At 46.9% G+C, this 16630-nt stretch overlaps 1 protein-coding gene across 1 annotated transcript in view; it reads left to right on the top strand.

The window, feature by feature from the left end:
• The window catches only part of LOC140122991 (vomeronasal type-2 receptor 26-like), a 58129-nt gene that overhangs the window by 23320 nt on the left and 18179 nt on the right, over positions 1 to 16630 (top strand). The gene's annotated exons all lie outside the window — the stretch shown is intronic.

Here is a 16630-nt window from a genome sequence, read left to right as displayed (position 1 = left end):
CATAGATAGGGGGGCATCCTCTACACCTAGAGGAGAGGAGGTTCAACCATCACCACATACAGGGGGCATCCTCTACACCTAGACGAGAGGAGGTTCTACCATCACCATAGACAGGGGGCATCCTCTACACTTAGAGGAGAGGATGTTCTACCATCACCATAGACAGGGGGCATCCTCTACACCTAGAGAAGAGGAGGTTCTACCATCACCATAGACAGGGGCATCCTCTACACCTAGAGGAGAGGAGGTTCCACCATCACCATAGACTGGGGCATCCTCTACACCTAGAGGAGAGGAGGTTCTACGATCACCACATACAGGGGGCATCCTCTACACCTAGAGGAGAGGATGTTCTACCATCACCACAGACAGGGGGCATCCTCTACACCTAGAGGAGAGGAGGTTCTACCATCACCATAGACAGGGGGCACCCTCTATTTCTAGAGGAGAGGAGATTCTACCATCACCATAGACAGGGGGCATCCTCTACACCTAGAGAAGAGGGGATTCTACCATCACCATAGACAGGGGGCATCCTCTACACCTAGAGGAGAGGAGGTTCTACCATCACCACATACAGGGGGCAGCTTCTACACCTAGAGAAGAGGAGGTTCTACCATCACCATAGACAGGGGGCATCCTCTACACCTAGAGGAGAGGAGGTTCTACCATCACCATAGACAGGGGCATCCTCTACACCTAGAGGAGAGGAGGTTCTACCATCACCATAGACAGGGGCATCCTCTACACCTAGAGGAGAGGAGGTTCTACCATCACCATAGACAGGGGACATCCACTACACCTAGAGGAGAGGAGGTTCTACCATCACCATAGACAGGGGGCATCCTCTACACCTAGAGGAGAGGAGGTTCTACCATCACCATAGACAGGGGGCATCCTCTACACCTAGAGGAGAGGAGGTTCTACCATCATCATAGACAGGGGGCATCCTCTACACCTAGAGGAGAGGAGGTTCTACCATCACTATAGACAGGGGGCATCCTCTACATCTAGAGGAGAGGAGGTTCTACCATCACCATAGACAGGGATTTCCTTACTGTAAGCGCAGTGACACTATGGAACTTTTTGACATCTGAGATCCACCAAGAGACCATCTCGTTTTTGGACCTGTGGATCAGCAAGTCTACATCTGTGAGACTGGTCCCGAAGATATACAGAAAAACCACAGCCAATAATTCCTTACTTGTTTGGAACAGCTGGCATCCCAAGCCATTGAAAAAAAGGAATACCTAAGGGGCAATTTCGCCATGCCAGAAGAAATTGCTCGGATATGGTGGAATATCTGTCGGCAGCCTCAGATTTAAAGGGGTATTCTCATCTGGGGCACTCACATTAAGTTTGATAAATCTGCCATATATAAACATTTCTTCAATTAGATGTTATTAAAAAAAATGTTCCTGTGTGAAGATAATTTCTCATAAATGTATTAATATGGTTCCTTAGAAACGAGATGGCTTCCTCGGATACGGCCACCTCTACTGGAGACATTGCACAAATAAACAAAAAGTTTTTGTAAATGAAATGTCCGGGAGTTACTGCATAACACCACAGCCGTCCTGTGGTAATGATGGCTGAATCCAGGAGGTCAGGCAGGACTCAATAGTGCATGTCTGGCCACGGCTACCAGAGTGGGACGTGGTCGTAACCGAGGAAGCCATCTCGTTTCTAAGGGACAACATGGCTGTTTATGAGAAATTATCTTCACACAGGAACATTTTTTTTAATAACATCCAATTGAAGAAGTTTTTGTGTATGGAAGATTAGTGAAACTGAATGTGAATGCCCAGACGAGAATACCCCTTTAAGATCTAGATTCCAGGCAAGAGGGTATCCAGACGCAGTACTTAAAGAGGCGCATCACTATGCAATAATGAGCAATAGGGATACCCTCTTGAGTCCAAAAAATAAACAGGAATCAGAGGCCAATGTACGGATCAAAGGGACCTATGATTCGCACCATCAACAAATAAGGGACATTTTGGCAACCCAATGGAAAATTTTGAAGTTAGATCCAGATGTGGGTGATCAGATTGGGGACTTTCCACAGATCCCATATAGTAGAGGTCAAAATATCCGGGACAAATTGGTTCATAGTCATCTTACGCCCATCAGACATGAAACATGGCTCCCTAAGCCCCCACTTGGCACGCATAAATGCGGTTCCTGCAAAGCATGTAGCTTTATAACAACAGGCAGATAGATCAGTGACCAGCTCCGTGACCACCTCCGTGATGCATAGTCTTTTCAAAAAGTGGCAGTTTATTAACTGCAGAAGCTCTGGCGTCATCTACCTGCTCGCTTGTCAATGCGGGATTCAATATGTGGGGAAAACATCCAGGGAATTTCGTGTGCATATCAGGGAACATGTCAGGGACATCAAAAATGGTAATGACACCACCATTGCCTGACATGTATGGGAGAACCATGATGGAGTTCCACGGGGTGGAATTAGTGACACCTCTGGCACGAGGGGGTGACCTGGATCGCCTTTTACTCCAGCGCGAGGCCAGATGGATATGTGTTCTAATGACTGAAAAACTGCAGGGTTTGAATGACCCAATTAGTTATGCCTGTTTTTTATAGGTAACGTTATGATTCTGCTGTCCATGTTTAAATCTACATGAATAAGAAATAAATGTACCCTTATGGATAGTATCCTGTTTACCCTGATACCTATGATCTACGTCTCTCACCTCATGTATTTCATCTATAGAACTTAGTTCTTCTGAGCTTCTATATATATAGCATATCCTTCCTGAGCTTTCATACATGCTCCTTTACTTATCAGTGTTCACTATTTGTGGGCATTGCCGCAACACGATCCCCCAAATACATAGTATGTGCGTCAACAGGAGTGGGACAGTATAGAATAAATAGGTCACTAATTAGGATGCCTAAGTGATATATCGGCATCGATGTGTGACACTGTTCCATTCTTTACCAGTTCTTCTTCACTCTGATTGGTTCAGGGTGAATGCCTAAGACAGCGTGATAGGCTGCTCAGGCACGAGCCCTCTCTTCTGGGAACGCCTCGGCCCTCCCATTGGTGATCGGCGATGAACCTCTGCCCTCACTTGCTTGGGGGGGGAGTGGCTTCCTTTTTATAGAGCGGGCGTGCACTTGTGCGCGCACGGCTCAGTATTGCCGAGACTATGCCGGCGGCTGCACCAATATAAATTGTGTGGTGTGCCGCCGCAATACTATGCGCACCTGAGATTAACCTTTTGCCTCTGATGACGGCACCCACTGACTGGGGCTGTAGAAACGCGTCAGGTAGAATAGGCATGGGATACATAGATAGATAAGGATAGCTGACCGCCATTATCCGCAGCATCCATGGAAATATCACTATTCGACAGAACTCTGTGACCCACAATTAGATAGGAGTAATATAGCTATGAGAATATAGCAACACCGTAGTTCAGCAGTGGAGGGGGAGATATTAATAGAGCGAGACTGTGGATACATCTGTACCCTGTCTCACTGACCCCACACTGCTGAAAGCCTGAATAAAACTGTTAGTTCATTGGGTGAAGAGTGGCCCAATTTTAAAGTTTTTCATTAAAGTGTATTTTTAAGTGTTCTCTTTTGCCGCAGGAGGTTGTTATGGTGGCTCCTACACGCTTGGAGATGTCTGTCTGCTTCTCGGTAGGGAGCGCTTTATAACAACTAAGCTGGTTTCTTACTCTGGATATTGACACTCTTAGTGGTTGCTACATATTAAAATGCTCCAACACTTATTATGTCGTCTTATGTGCCCCATTGACTAATAATGTCCCCCTTTTGAAAGCCCCTCACTAATAATGCAAAACTTTACCCTCATAATGTTTATAAGGAAAGTTGCCTTTGTTTTATAACCTCTGCTTATCACCTCCCACTGTCAAGTTGTCCCTACACTTAGATCTACATTTCCTGCTGTTGTACCTCCACCATGTTGTAGTAGTGATTTATTAGCTGCGCTTTACATTTTAGTGGCTTAGTCTATTTGGGTCTACCATAATTCGGTTCTCTCTACTACTGGATAATCGCCCTATTTGCTGATGTTTGGGAGAAATCTTTGTTATCCTTCCAGATTTATGATGGTCCTGGTCATTGTAAAAAGAAGGAATGGGCTTCTTGGACATGGATGAGGAATCATCTCAAAAGTAAAGGAGATGTACAAGGAGTTATTGGGGCATATTTACTTACCCGGTCCATTCGCGATCCAGCGGCGCGTTCTCTGCGGTGGATTCGGGTCCGGCCGGGATTCACTAAGGTAGTTCCTCCGCCGTCCACCAGGTGCTGCGCTGAAGTCCGCCGAGGCCCGCTGGAATGCCCTGAAATTCACCGGCCTATACCTGGTGAAGGTAAGTGCAAGTTTCGCAACACATTTTTTTTTAAATGCGGCGGTTTTTCAGAATCCGTCGGGTTTTCGTTTGCCCACGCCCCCCGATTTCTGTCACCTGCATGCTGGCGCCGATGCGCCACAATCCGATTGCGTGCGCCAAAATCCCGGGGCAATACAGGGAAAATCGGTGCAAATTGGAAATATTCGAGTAACACGTCGGGAAAACGCGAATCGGGCCCTTAGTAAATGACCCCCATTGTGTTATCAGTCACCATTGGCCAATTGTAGACATGACTAGTTGCTGGATTGGCTGTTTGGCATCCGGCTATATGTCCGGGCTGCTCGGTGTGCACCCGAACCCATATGGGAAGCTTCCTCTCATCTCTAATTGTGATCTTTTCTTGGTGGAGATTTTTTATTTTATTTTTATTTTTTTACATTTATTTCTATAAAAAAGTATTTTACAGTTTGTATTTGTGAGATCCGTAAGATTTTTTAAAATTTTTTAATTTTTAATTTATTATGGTTACAAATGTAGAACAAAAAGTCCACAGTTTAGTACAAGTCAATCCATACTATTAGGTTACATGTAGTCAAACAGGGAAACGAAGAAAAAAAAATAGTTCCTCCCAACATATTAATGGCCTCTTTTTATTTATTGCGTCTCCTTTGTGCATAAATCTCTCAATTTGATCAATCCCAAAATAACATTTGCAATCAGAGGTGTGGAATCACTTTTCCATTCCCCTTGGATCTACATTCGGGCTGTTGACCACAGCCTAAAATAAAATTCCTCTATGTTCCTTATCTATTAAAATATTTTTTTTTCCAGAATATTAATGAGAAACAGCTCGGAGGAAACCGGTAGCTTACCAAGTCCTTCCCACAGACTGGCTATCTGTCGTCAAAACTCACTAATGAGTGGACAACTCCACAATAGATGGAAGGAGTCTGCTGGTTCTCCACATCTTCTCCAGCATAAGTTTTTATAGGTATTGGCTAGCCTATTAGGGGACAGATACCACCTTGAGATGATCTTATAGAAGCATTTACTATGGTTAAGGCAGTTTAATCTCCTTTGTACCTCATTTCGTGAGGAGAGCCAAACTTTTAATGGAAAGGTCTTCCCTATGTCCCTTTCCCGTTTTCTCATATTTTCTCCCTTCAAAAATGTTATGAATTTCGGCGGGTGAGTATTGTCAGTAAATAGCTTTTACTGTACAATGTCTGATCTTAAGAATGATTCTATTTTCTTATAATTAAGGAACTCGCCCTTATGGATTTTATACTTATTACATAGCTCTTCAAAGGGCATTAATGTTTCCTCTCCAAAGATACATGTATCGTCTATTGTTTTTTATATTTATTTGGGTCCATTTTGTCAATTACAAGTCTGTGATGCACAGACTTAAGGCTTCTAAACCCACCTCTTGTCTTCCCAGGGACAAACATTTTCTGTGTAAGTAGTATGAGTGCCATGCCGTCAACATCGCCCTCTGCCAGGATTTTGGCGCACGTGATCGGATTTCGGGCATGGCCGTCGGACAACCCGACGGATTCGGACAAACCGCGGAATTAAAAAAAGGAATTGTGTCGCAGGATCAGCACTCGGATCAGCACCAGGAAGAAAAAGATGAACTCCAGTAGACCCCGGCGCAGAAGTGACACCTGCTCGATATCGGGCGCACGACCTTAGTGAATCGCGACTGGACCAGGTAAGTAAATGAGCCCCGAAGTGTCTGAATCGCGCATTTCCGTCGGGTTTGCCGTCGATTTCCGATTTGCACTGAATTCTGCCAGGATTTTGGTGCATGTGATCGGATTTCAGCGCAATTGCGCCGGATTTCACGCGACAGAAATCAGGGGGCGTGGCCGTTGGACAACCCGACGGATTTGGAAAAAAAGCGGAATTTAAAAAGCGATTTGTGTCGCAAGATCACGCACTTACATGCACCAGGAAGAAGCAGGTGAACTCCGGTGGACCTCGGCACAGCAGTGACACCTGGTGGATATCGGGCGCACGATGTTAATGAATGCCGGCAGACCCGAATCTGCGTCAGACAACGTGCCGTGGGATCGCGACTGGGCCGGGTAAGTAAATGAGCCCCATTATGTTGTTTACCTTTTTGTTTAATTCTGCTAGGTTTTTCTTAATAATACCTTCAATTGTGCTCGCCAACTGTATACCAAGGTATTGAAAACCCTCTGCGGACCATAAATATGCAAATTTCCCTCTAATTTCCTTTTCTAAAGCCGGGGACCCATTTATTAGCAATAACTTGCTTTTACTTTCGTTAATTTTGTAATATGATACCTGTGAGAATTTTTCAGCAAGCAACTTAAAGGTGGCAAGTGTACTAGCAGGATTTCCACACGAGATGATAACGTCATCTGCTTCAAGGGCGATTATATATTATGAATCCCTTCTACTAATTCCCTTTATCTCTTTATTTGATCTGATTGTCTGGGCGAAAGGTTCTATAAAAATATTAAACAAAAGATGGAGAGCGGGCAGACCTGATGGACACCATTAGTAATCAGAACTAGAGATGAGCGAGCACTAAAATGCTCGGGTACTCGTTATTCGAGACGAACTTTTCCCGATGCTCGAGTGCTCGTCTCGAATAACGAGCCCCATTGAAGTCAATGGGAGACTCGAGCATTTTTCAAGGGGACCAAGGCTCTGCATAGGGAAGCTTGGCCAAACACCTGGGAACCTCAGAAAAGGATGGAAACACCACGGAAATGGACAGGAAACAGCAGGGGCAGCATGCATGGATGCCTCTGAGGCTGCTTAATCGCACCATTATGCCAAAATTATGGGCAACAGCATGGCCATGACAGAGTGACAGAATGAAGCTAGATAGCATGTAAAACATGCAATAATTGACCCTGACACTATAGGGGACGGCATGCAGAGGCAGCAGCGGCAGGCTAGAGAGTGGCATGGCGACATACCCTAAATGGACTCAGGCTTCAAACCAATGGGTGGCAGAGAGGAACCAAAGGAGGTGAGCAAGAAGCGCTCAAATAATATCGGTACATGATAAAAGTTTGCCAGTATATTTTGTGGATTACACAGCAGGGTGGCGACAAAGTTAACATGGAAGCCATGAAAACAACCCAAAATTCTGCCTGACACAGCTCGTTTGATAAGGGGACCATGTATGGAGGCAGTGAACTAGTAGTAGATTAAAGGTGCTGCAGTTAAAACTATGTTAGTTGGATCTTGGCATGGAGCTGGCGCTCCGCTGCCAGGCGAGCTTTCGCCAATCTAAGCCCCTGTCTCTAGGCTACTCCCCAAACAGCACTTCTAAGAACCTTTTGTATAAGATCAAGTGTAGTAGCGTTCTTATAAGTTTAGGATATGGCGGGTGAGGGGAATGTAAACAGATGCGCAAGAAGCGCTGAAATAATATTGGTAAATGATAAAAGTTTGCCAGTATATTTTGTGGATAACACAGCAGGGTGGCGACAAAGTTAACAACCCAAATTTCTGCCTGACACACCTCGTTTGATAAGGGGACGATGTATGGAGGCAGCTATATGGACGACTTTTGGAGGTAGCAATGGAGACAACGTGTGGAGGCTGCTATGGAGACAATTTAATTTGGATAGTGCCTGTATGTGGCAGTCCAAAAAAGTTTTCAAACCAGAGGAGCAGGTAGGTGGCCCTCCAGAAAAATGAAATAGATTGAGTGCCTGTATGTGGCAGTCCAAAAAAGTTTTCAAACCAGAGGAGCAGGTAGGTGGCCCTCCAGAAAAATGAAATAGATTGAGTGCCTGTATGTGGCAGTCCAAAAAAGTTTTCAAACCAGAGGAGCGGGTAGGTGGCCCTCCAGTAAAATGGAATAGATTGAGTGCCTGTATGTGGCAGTCCAAAAAAGTTTTCAAACCAGAGGAGCGGGTAGGTGGCCCTCCAGAAAAATTGAATAGATTGAGTGCCTGTATGTGGCAGTCCAAAAAAGTTTTCAAACCAGAGGAGCGGGTAGGTGGCCCTCCAGAAAAATTGAATAGATTGAGTGCCTGTATGTGGCAGTCCAAAAAACTTTTCAAACCAGAGGAGCAGGTAGGTGGCCCTCCAGTAAAATGGAATAGATTGAGTGCCTGTATGTGGCAGTCCAAAAAACTTTTCAAACCAGAGGAGCAGGTAGGTGGCCCTCCAGTAAAATGGAATAGATTGAGTGCCTGTATGTGGCAGTCCAAAAAGGTTTTCAAACCAGAGGAGCGGGTAGGTGGCCCTCCAGAAAAATTGAATAGATTGAGTGCCTGTATGTGGCACTCCCAAAAATTGTTTAAAACAGAGGACCGGGTAGGTGGCCCTCCAGAAAAATTGAATAGATTGAGTGCCTGTATGTGGCACTCCCAAAAAATTTTTAAAACAGAGGACCGGGTAGGTGGCCCTCCAGAAAAATTAAATGCATAAAGTACTATAGCTAGAGCCAGTGGGCCCTGTCAAAAAATAGCCAGTTTCCTCTGCTTTACTGTACAAAGAGGAGGAGAAGGAGGAAAATGAGGAGGAGGAGGAGTGGATAAATTATTCAGGTTGAGCTTCCTTCACCTGGTGGAGATTGGAAATTATGAGAAATCCAGGCTTTATTCATCTTAATAAGCGTCAGCCTGTCAGCGCTGTCAGTCGAGAACTGTCAGGCAAGAACCTCCAAGGCGTACAGCGCCAGTTCGTGCCACATGTCCAGCTTTGAAACCCAGTAGTTGTAGGGAGCTGTGTGATCATTTAGGACGATGGTATGGTCAGCTACGTACTCCCTCACCATCTTTCTGTAAAGATCAGCCCTACTCTGCCGAGACTGGGGACAGGTGACAGTGTCTTGCTGGGGTGACATAAAGCTGGCAAAAGCCTTGTAAAGCGTACCCCTGCCAGTGCTGGACAAGCTGTCTGCTCGCCTACTCTCCCTCGCTACTTGTCCCGCAGAACTACGCACTCTGCCGCTAGCGCTGTCAGAAGGGAAATAGTGTTTCAGCTTGTGCACCAGGGCCTGCTGGTATTCATGCATTCTCACACTCCTTTCCTCTCCAGGGATGAGAGTGGAAAGATTTTGCTTGTACCGTGGGTCCAGGAGAGTGAACACCCAGTAATCGGTGCTGGAATAAATTCTTTGAACGCGAGGGTCACGGGATAGGCAGCCTAGCATGAAATCTGCCATATGCGCCAGAGTACCAACGCGCAAGAATTCACTCCCCTCACTGGCCTGACTGTCCATTTCCTCCTCCTCCAACTCCTCCAACTCCTCTTCTTCTGCCCATACACGCTGTACAGTGAAGGACTCAACAATGGTCCCCTCTTGTGTCTCGCCAACATTCTCCTCCTCTTCCTCCTCATCCTCCTCCACCTCCACCTCCTCCGATATGCGCTGAGAAACAGACCTAAGGGTGCTTTGGCTATCAACAAGGGAATCTTCTTCCCCCGTCTCTTGTGACGAGTGCAAAGCTTCCGACTTCATGCTGATCAGAGAGTTTTTCAACAGGCCAAGCAGCGGGATGGTGAGGCTGATGATGGCGGCATCGCCACTGACCATCTGTGTTGACTCCTCAAAGTTACTCAGCACCTGACAGATATCAGACATCCACGTCCACTCCTCATTGTAGACTTGAGGAAGCTGACTGACCTGACTACCAGTTCTGGTAAACTCTGGATAACATGGTCAGTGTTGAATTCCACCTCGTGGGCGCGTCGCACAACAGTCGGTGAGCGGGCAGTTGGAGGCGGCGCTGCGCTGCCCTGAGAGTGGCAGCATCTGTGCTGGACTTCCTGAAATGCGCACAGATGCGGCGCACCTTCGTAAGCAAATCAGACAGATTGGGGTATGTCTTGAGGAAACGCTGAACTATCAGATTTAACACATGGGCCAGGCATGGCACATGTGTCAGTCTGCCGAGTTGCAGAGCCGCCACCAGGTTACGGCCGTTGTCACACACAACCATGCCTGGCTTCAGGTTCAGCGGTGCCAGCCACAGATCAGTCTGCGCCGTGATGCCCTGTAATAGCTCTTGGGCGGTGTGCCTTTTATCGCCTAGGCTCAGCAGTTTGAGCACCGCCTGCTGTCGCTTAGCGACGGCACTGCTGCTGTGCCTAGAGCTACCGACTGATGGCGCCATGCCCACGGATGGTAATTCGGAGGAGGAGGAGGTGGAGGAGGGGTGGGAGGAGGAGGAGGCATAGTAGGCCTGAAACACCTGGACCGAGGTAGGCCCCGCAATCCTCGGCGTCGGCAGTATATGACCAGCCGCAGGGTCAGACTCGGTCCCAGCCTCCACCAAGTTAACCCAATGTGCCGTCAGCGATATATAGTGGCCCTGCCCGGCAGCACTCGTCCACGTGTCCGTGGTCAGGTGTACCTTGTCAGAAACGGCGTTGGTCAGGGCACGGATGATGTTGTCTGACACGTGCTGGTGCAGGGCTGGGACGGCACATCGGGAAAAGTAGTGGCGGCTGGGGACCGAATACCGAGGGGCGGCCGCCACCATGAGGTTGCGAAAGGCCTCGGTCTCTACTAGCCTATAGGGCAGCATCTCCAGGCTAAGCAATCTGGAGATGTGGACATTAAGGGCTTGGGCGTGCGGGTGGGTTGCACTATATTTGCGTTTCCGCTCCAGCGTCTGGGGTATGGAGAGCTGAACGCTGGTGGATGCTGTGGAGGATCGTGGAGGCGACGATGGGGTTTTTGTGGCAGGGTCCTGGGCAGGGGGCTGACTATCAGCTGACACAGGGGAAGGAGCAGTGGTGTGCACGGCCGGAGGTGAACGGGCTTGTTGCCACTGAGTGGGGTGTTTAGCATTCATATGCCTGCGCATACTGGTGGTAGTTAAGCTAGTAGTGGTGGAACCCCTGCTGAGCCTGGTTTGGCAAATGTTGCACACCACAGTCCGTCGGTCATCCGGTGTTTCCTTAAAGAACCTCCAGACTTCTGAAAATCTAGCCCTCGCCGCAAGAGCCCTCGCCACGGGAGCTTCACCAGTTGACACATTTGGCGCTGATGCACCAGCTCTGGCCCTGCCTCTCCGTCTGGCCCCACCACTGCCTCTTCCAACCTGTTCTGGTCGAGGACTCTCCTCTGTCTCAGAAGCACTGTGTTCACCCGGCCTATCAACCCAGCTTGGGTCTGTCACCTCATCATCCTCCGATCCCTCAGTCTGCTCCCCCCTCGGACTTCCTGCCCTGACAACAACTTCCCCACTGTCTGACAACCGTGTCTCCTCATCGTCGGACACCTCTTTAGACACTTCTTCCACTACGTCAAGAAGGTCATCATCACCCACAGACTGCGACTGGTGGAAAACCTGGGCATCGGAAAATTGCTCAGCAGCAACCGGACAAGTGGTTTGTGAGTGTGGGAAGGGTCCAGAAAACAGTTCCTCAGAGTATGCCGGTTCAAATGGCAAATTTTCCTGGGAGGGGGCAGACTGGGGGGGAGGAGGCTGAGGTGCAGGAGCTGGAGGAGTGCCGATTTCGGTGACATGGGTGGACTGCGTGGAAGACTGACTGGTGGACAAATTGCTCGAAGCATTGTCGGCAATCCACAACATCACCTGTTCGCACTGTTCTGGCCTCAACAGTGCTCTACCACGAGTCCCAGTAACTTCAGACATGAACCTAGGGAGTGTAGCTCTGTGGCGTTCCCCTGCTCCCTCATAAGCAGGTGGTGTCTCACCCCGGCCAGGACCACGGCCTCTGACCCCTGCAGTAGTTGGACGCCCACGTCCCCGCCCTCGTCCTCTACCCCTAGCCCTCGGGTTAAACATTTTTAAAATGAGAGTTATAACTTTAATTTTTTTTTAACTTTTTTTTGTGTTTTTTTTTTTTTTTGTGTTTTTTAGTTTTTAAAACCAAACGATGCTATCCTATTGCTATGGCTATTTTCTAGCCAAGTATGAAAGCACACTGCTATGCCAGATGAGATGACGCTGAGTTATTAAACAAAATAAACGTAAAATAAAAAAGGAAATGGCAGACTGTGCCTAATTGAAATCCAACCCCTAATAAATTTTCCCACTTCGGTCTTTGCTATGGATATGTGCGTCACTAAGCGCAAAACACAGCGGTCGCAAGTCTCACTACAAATTGCTCACAATTTGCTAGTAGATGCACTGCAGCAAGTACAGCCACCAGCAGATCAACCAGAAATCAAATATATATAACGCTACTGTAGGCGTAAGTAAGCCGTTTGGATTCTCCTATGGCTATTTTCTAGCCAAGTATGAAAGCACACTACTATGCCAGATGAGATGACACTGAGTTATTAAACAAAATAAACGTAAAATAAAAAAGGAAAAATGGCAGACTGTGCCTAATTGAAATCCAACCCCTAATAAATTTTCCCACTTTGGTGTTTGAGGTGGATATGTGTGTCACTAAGAGCTAAACACAACGGTAGCAAGTCCCCCTGCAAATTCCTCACAATATGGTACTAGCTGCAAATAAAAAAAAAAAAGTATAACGTTATTGTAGCCCTAAGAAGGGCTGTTGGGTTCTTGGAGAATCACTCCTGCCTAACACTATTCTAATAGAACACCCTAACGCTTTCCCTGACCAGCAGCAGCTCTCTCCCTAGCGGCATCCAGACACAGAATGATCCGAGCAGCGCGGCCAGCGGCTAGTCTATCCCAGGGTCACCTGATCTGGCCAGCCAACCACTGCTATCGACGTGTAAGGGTACCACGTCATGCTGGGTGGAGTGCAGAGTCTCCTGGCTTGTGATTGGCTCTGTTTCTGGCCGCCAAAAAGCAAAACGGCGGGAGCTGCCATTTTCTCGAGCGGGCGAAGTATTCGTCCGAGCAACGAGCAGTTTCGAGTACCCTAATGCTCGACCGAGCATCAAGCTCGGACGAGCATGTTCGCTCATCTCTAATCATAACCTTTTCAGAGGAGAACCCCAAGCTACATATGAAAGCCGAGGGTCGTCCGTAGAGGCTTAACACCATATTAATGAAACCTAAAGTGAAGCCAAACTTCATCATTACGGCTTTCAGGAAGCCCCAGTGCACCCTGTCGAAAGCTTTTTCTGCATCAGTCGACAGGAATGCACTTGGGGTCCGCTGGTCTTGGCCACCTGAATCAGGACGATTGTTCTGCGGTTGGCATCTCTGGTTTGGCTTCTTGGCATAAACTTATAATAATAATTTTAAACGAAATTATGAACGGGATAACTTTAGCCAACCTCGCAGATATAATTGCAGAGAAAATTTTAATATCTCCATTTAGAAGAGAAATTGGTCTATAGTTTTCCACCCGCAAAGCTTCTTTCCCGGCTTTCGGAATAGATATTGGGGCAGATTTACTTACCCGGTCCATTCGCGATCCAGCGGCGCGTTCTCTGCGCTGGATTCGGGTCCGGCCGGGATTCACTAAGGTAGTTACTCCGCCGTCCACCAGGTGGCGCTGCTGCGCTGAAGAGCATCGGAACGCGCTGGAGTTCACCGAGCCGGGCTGAGTGAAGGTAAGTGCAAGCTCTGCGACAGATTTTTTGTTTTAAATGCGGCGGTTTTTCCGAATCCGTCGGGTGTTCGTTCGGCCACACCCCTGATTTCCGTCGCATGCATGCCAGCGCCGATGCGCCACAATCCGTTCGCGTGCGCCAAAATCCCGGGGCAAATCAGGGAAAATCGGCGCAAATCGGAAATATTCGGGTAACACGTCGGGAAAACGTGAATCAGGCCCTTAGTAAATGACCCCCATTATCTTTGCCATTCACATTTCCACTGGTATATATCTTTTTTGTTCAATATCATTAAACATGTCACCTAAATATGGAGATAATGGGGCACATTTACTTACCCATCCCATCGCATCCGCCGATCCGTTATGTCCAGCGAGGATTCGGAGCTGCCGTGATTCACTTACAGCGTGTGCGCCCTATTTCTTGAATGTGCGCCCTATTTATTGTTGTCTGGACCTCATTTAAAGTGAATTCCGCTTCCTTTTCTTCTGCTTGTTGTACTTTAATATTGGGTAATGACAAAGGGTCTAGGAAAGGTATCTACGATTTTCTGCTGGTTGCGGACTATGAGATAGCAATTTATTCCTATTACTGTTCAGTCCGAATTTCTGCCATTTCTGACTACGCAATGACTCTCTATATTCTTTAAGGCACAAAAGCTGTATTTTTTGCCTCAAATTTCTAATTATATCGGCAGTGTCTTTGTTTGGGTTGAGTTTATGACATTTTTCTAGTAGATTAATACGTTGAGTCAAAGTCTCGCGTTCTTCGTTTTCTTCCTCCCTTAAATGTGAATTTAACATCTTAAGGTGCCCCCTAAAAAAAGCCTTATGGGCACACCATAGAAGAGCCGGAGAGTCACAGCCAGCTCCGTTCTTTTCAACGAAAGTTTTTAAATTGTCCACTAATCTTTTCCTAAAGTTCTTAAGAACCATGTAGTTTACTCTCCATGTCTTCCCCAGCACTATCGTCCCTTCTACTGATATTTAGGTTTTTACGGGTGAGTGATCTGAGAATGTCATTGGAAAGATATCGACCTTAGCTGTCTTATTAATTAAGGATCTACTCACCAGAAAATAGTCTATCCTAGAGTCTCTCTTTTTTCTCCACACGTCATGTAGGTCCTACTTCCTTTATGATTCCTCCAAGGAAGGGTTTTCTTTTTGCGTCGGAACTAGTACAAGTAGTATCTAAACGCACGTTGATAATTGCGTTAAAATCGCCCCCCACAATGATATTACCTCTATAAAGCCGTTTTACTAAGAATGTTTTTAATAAAACTTTTCGTTCCTTGATTTGGAACCTAAATATTTACAATGGCCTATAATTGGTTATAAATAAGGCAATGGATTATGGAGCTCCCATTACTACCTTGTTCACACCTCGCCTCTGCGATTGGAAGCGACTTTTTTGTTGCAATCATCACACCAGCCTTTTTTAAAAAACTTTTTCTGAGGCAAAATATGTATAAGAGTAATAATAATAATTCTTTATTTATATGGCGCCTACAGATTACGCAGCGGTGCACACAGCTTGCCAAATGGGTGCCTGTCCCCATGGGGCTCACAATCTAAACAAGAAATACAAATTATCTCTAAATTTGTTCTGGTCTTTTTCTAGAAGATGTGTTTCTTGCAGAAGAATAATGTCAGGGGTGTGCAGCTTTAAGCTTTTCCATACCGCGAATCTCTTAGCTGGTGAATTAAGCCCTCGGACATTAACATACCTACCTATAAAGGTAGATCGGGTGGTAGGTGGATGAATGGGACGTGAGGATAGCACTTTTTTGGGCTAATCCTCACATCCCGGCTATCCTTTAGTAAACTTTAATAAGTCTATATGTAAATATTTTTAAGCAGCCAAAGGAGCGTGGAGTAGCCGGACATGAGGCTATACTTTGTGGCTACTCCCCGCCCCATTAGCCTCTTTTCTCCACCTTCCATGTAATCTTCGGCGAGCAGCTCCTCGTAGCTGCGCACCCTAGTCCGAGTACCTGGCGTTCTGCGCAAGCGCAGTAGTGCCGGCCTAGGAGCTATGGCCGCACAACCATAGGCCTGCGTTCTGCGCATGCGCAGAACACCGGGTACACGGACGAGGGTGCGCAGTTACGAGGAGCTGAAAATTACATGTTAGGAGGAGAAAATAGGCTACTGGGGCGTGGAGTAGCCGCGAGGTGTAGCCTGATTTTCAGCTACTCCACGCCCCGGTAGCCACTTAAAAAAATTTACATACAGACTTTTTTAGTTTACTAAAGGATAGCCGGAACGTGAGGATTAGCCCAAAGAAAGGCTATCCTCACGTCCCATTCATCCACCTACCACCCATTCTACCTTTATAGGTAGAATCGTGGTGGTAGGTTCCCTTTAATTCTAGATATACCATTATTATCTGTAAGCCCAGGTATTAGCTGCCGCTCTCATTTCCTCCCTGTGAGACCATACAAACAATTTAACCAGCAAAATGAAACATAGAAAAAATAGACATGTTAGAGGGACACAAAAATATACTTTTCCTAAAAAAATTAACCGTGATGACAAAATTAAATAATACTCCTGACCGAAAAGAAAAGGTGGTTAACCAGGCGGAAAAGCCTATTAGGAGGACCTCGGCATCGGCGTCTGTGCACTGCCCGGAACGTCTGTCTCTCCACATCAGTCTCCATTTCACTCAGCTCCGTTACATTCTCTTTGCCCCACAACAACCGCCCGCCTCGAACTTGCGTGCTCAGATTGTGTCAGCATGTCACCCCGCTGCCTCAGCACGTCACCCCGCTACCTCACCTCGTCACCCCGCTGCCTTACCTTGTCACCCCGCTGCCTCAGCACGT

The sequence above is a fragment of the Engystomops pustulosus genome, chromosome 3 (assembly GCF_040894005.1).
Source record: "Engystomops pustulosus chromosome 3, aEngPut4.maternal, whole genome shotgun sequence".
NCBI lineage: Eukaryota > Metazoa > Chordata > Amphibia > Anura > Leptodactylidae > Engystomops > Engystomops pustulosus.
This window is presented reverse-complemented; position numbering and strand designations above follow the sequence as displayed.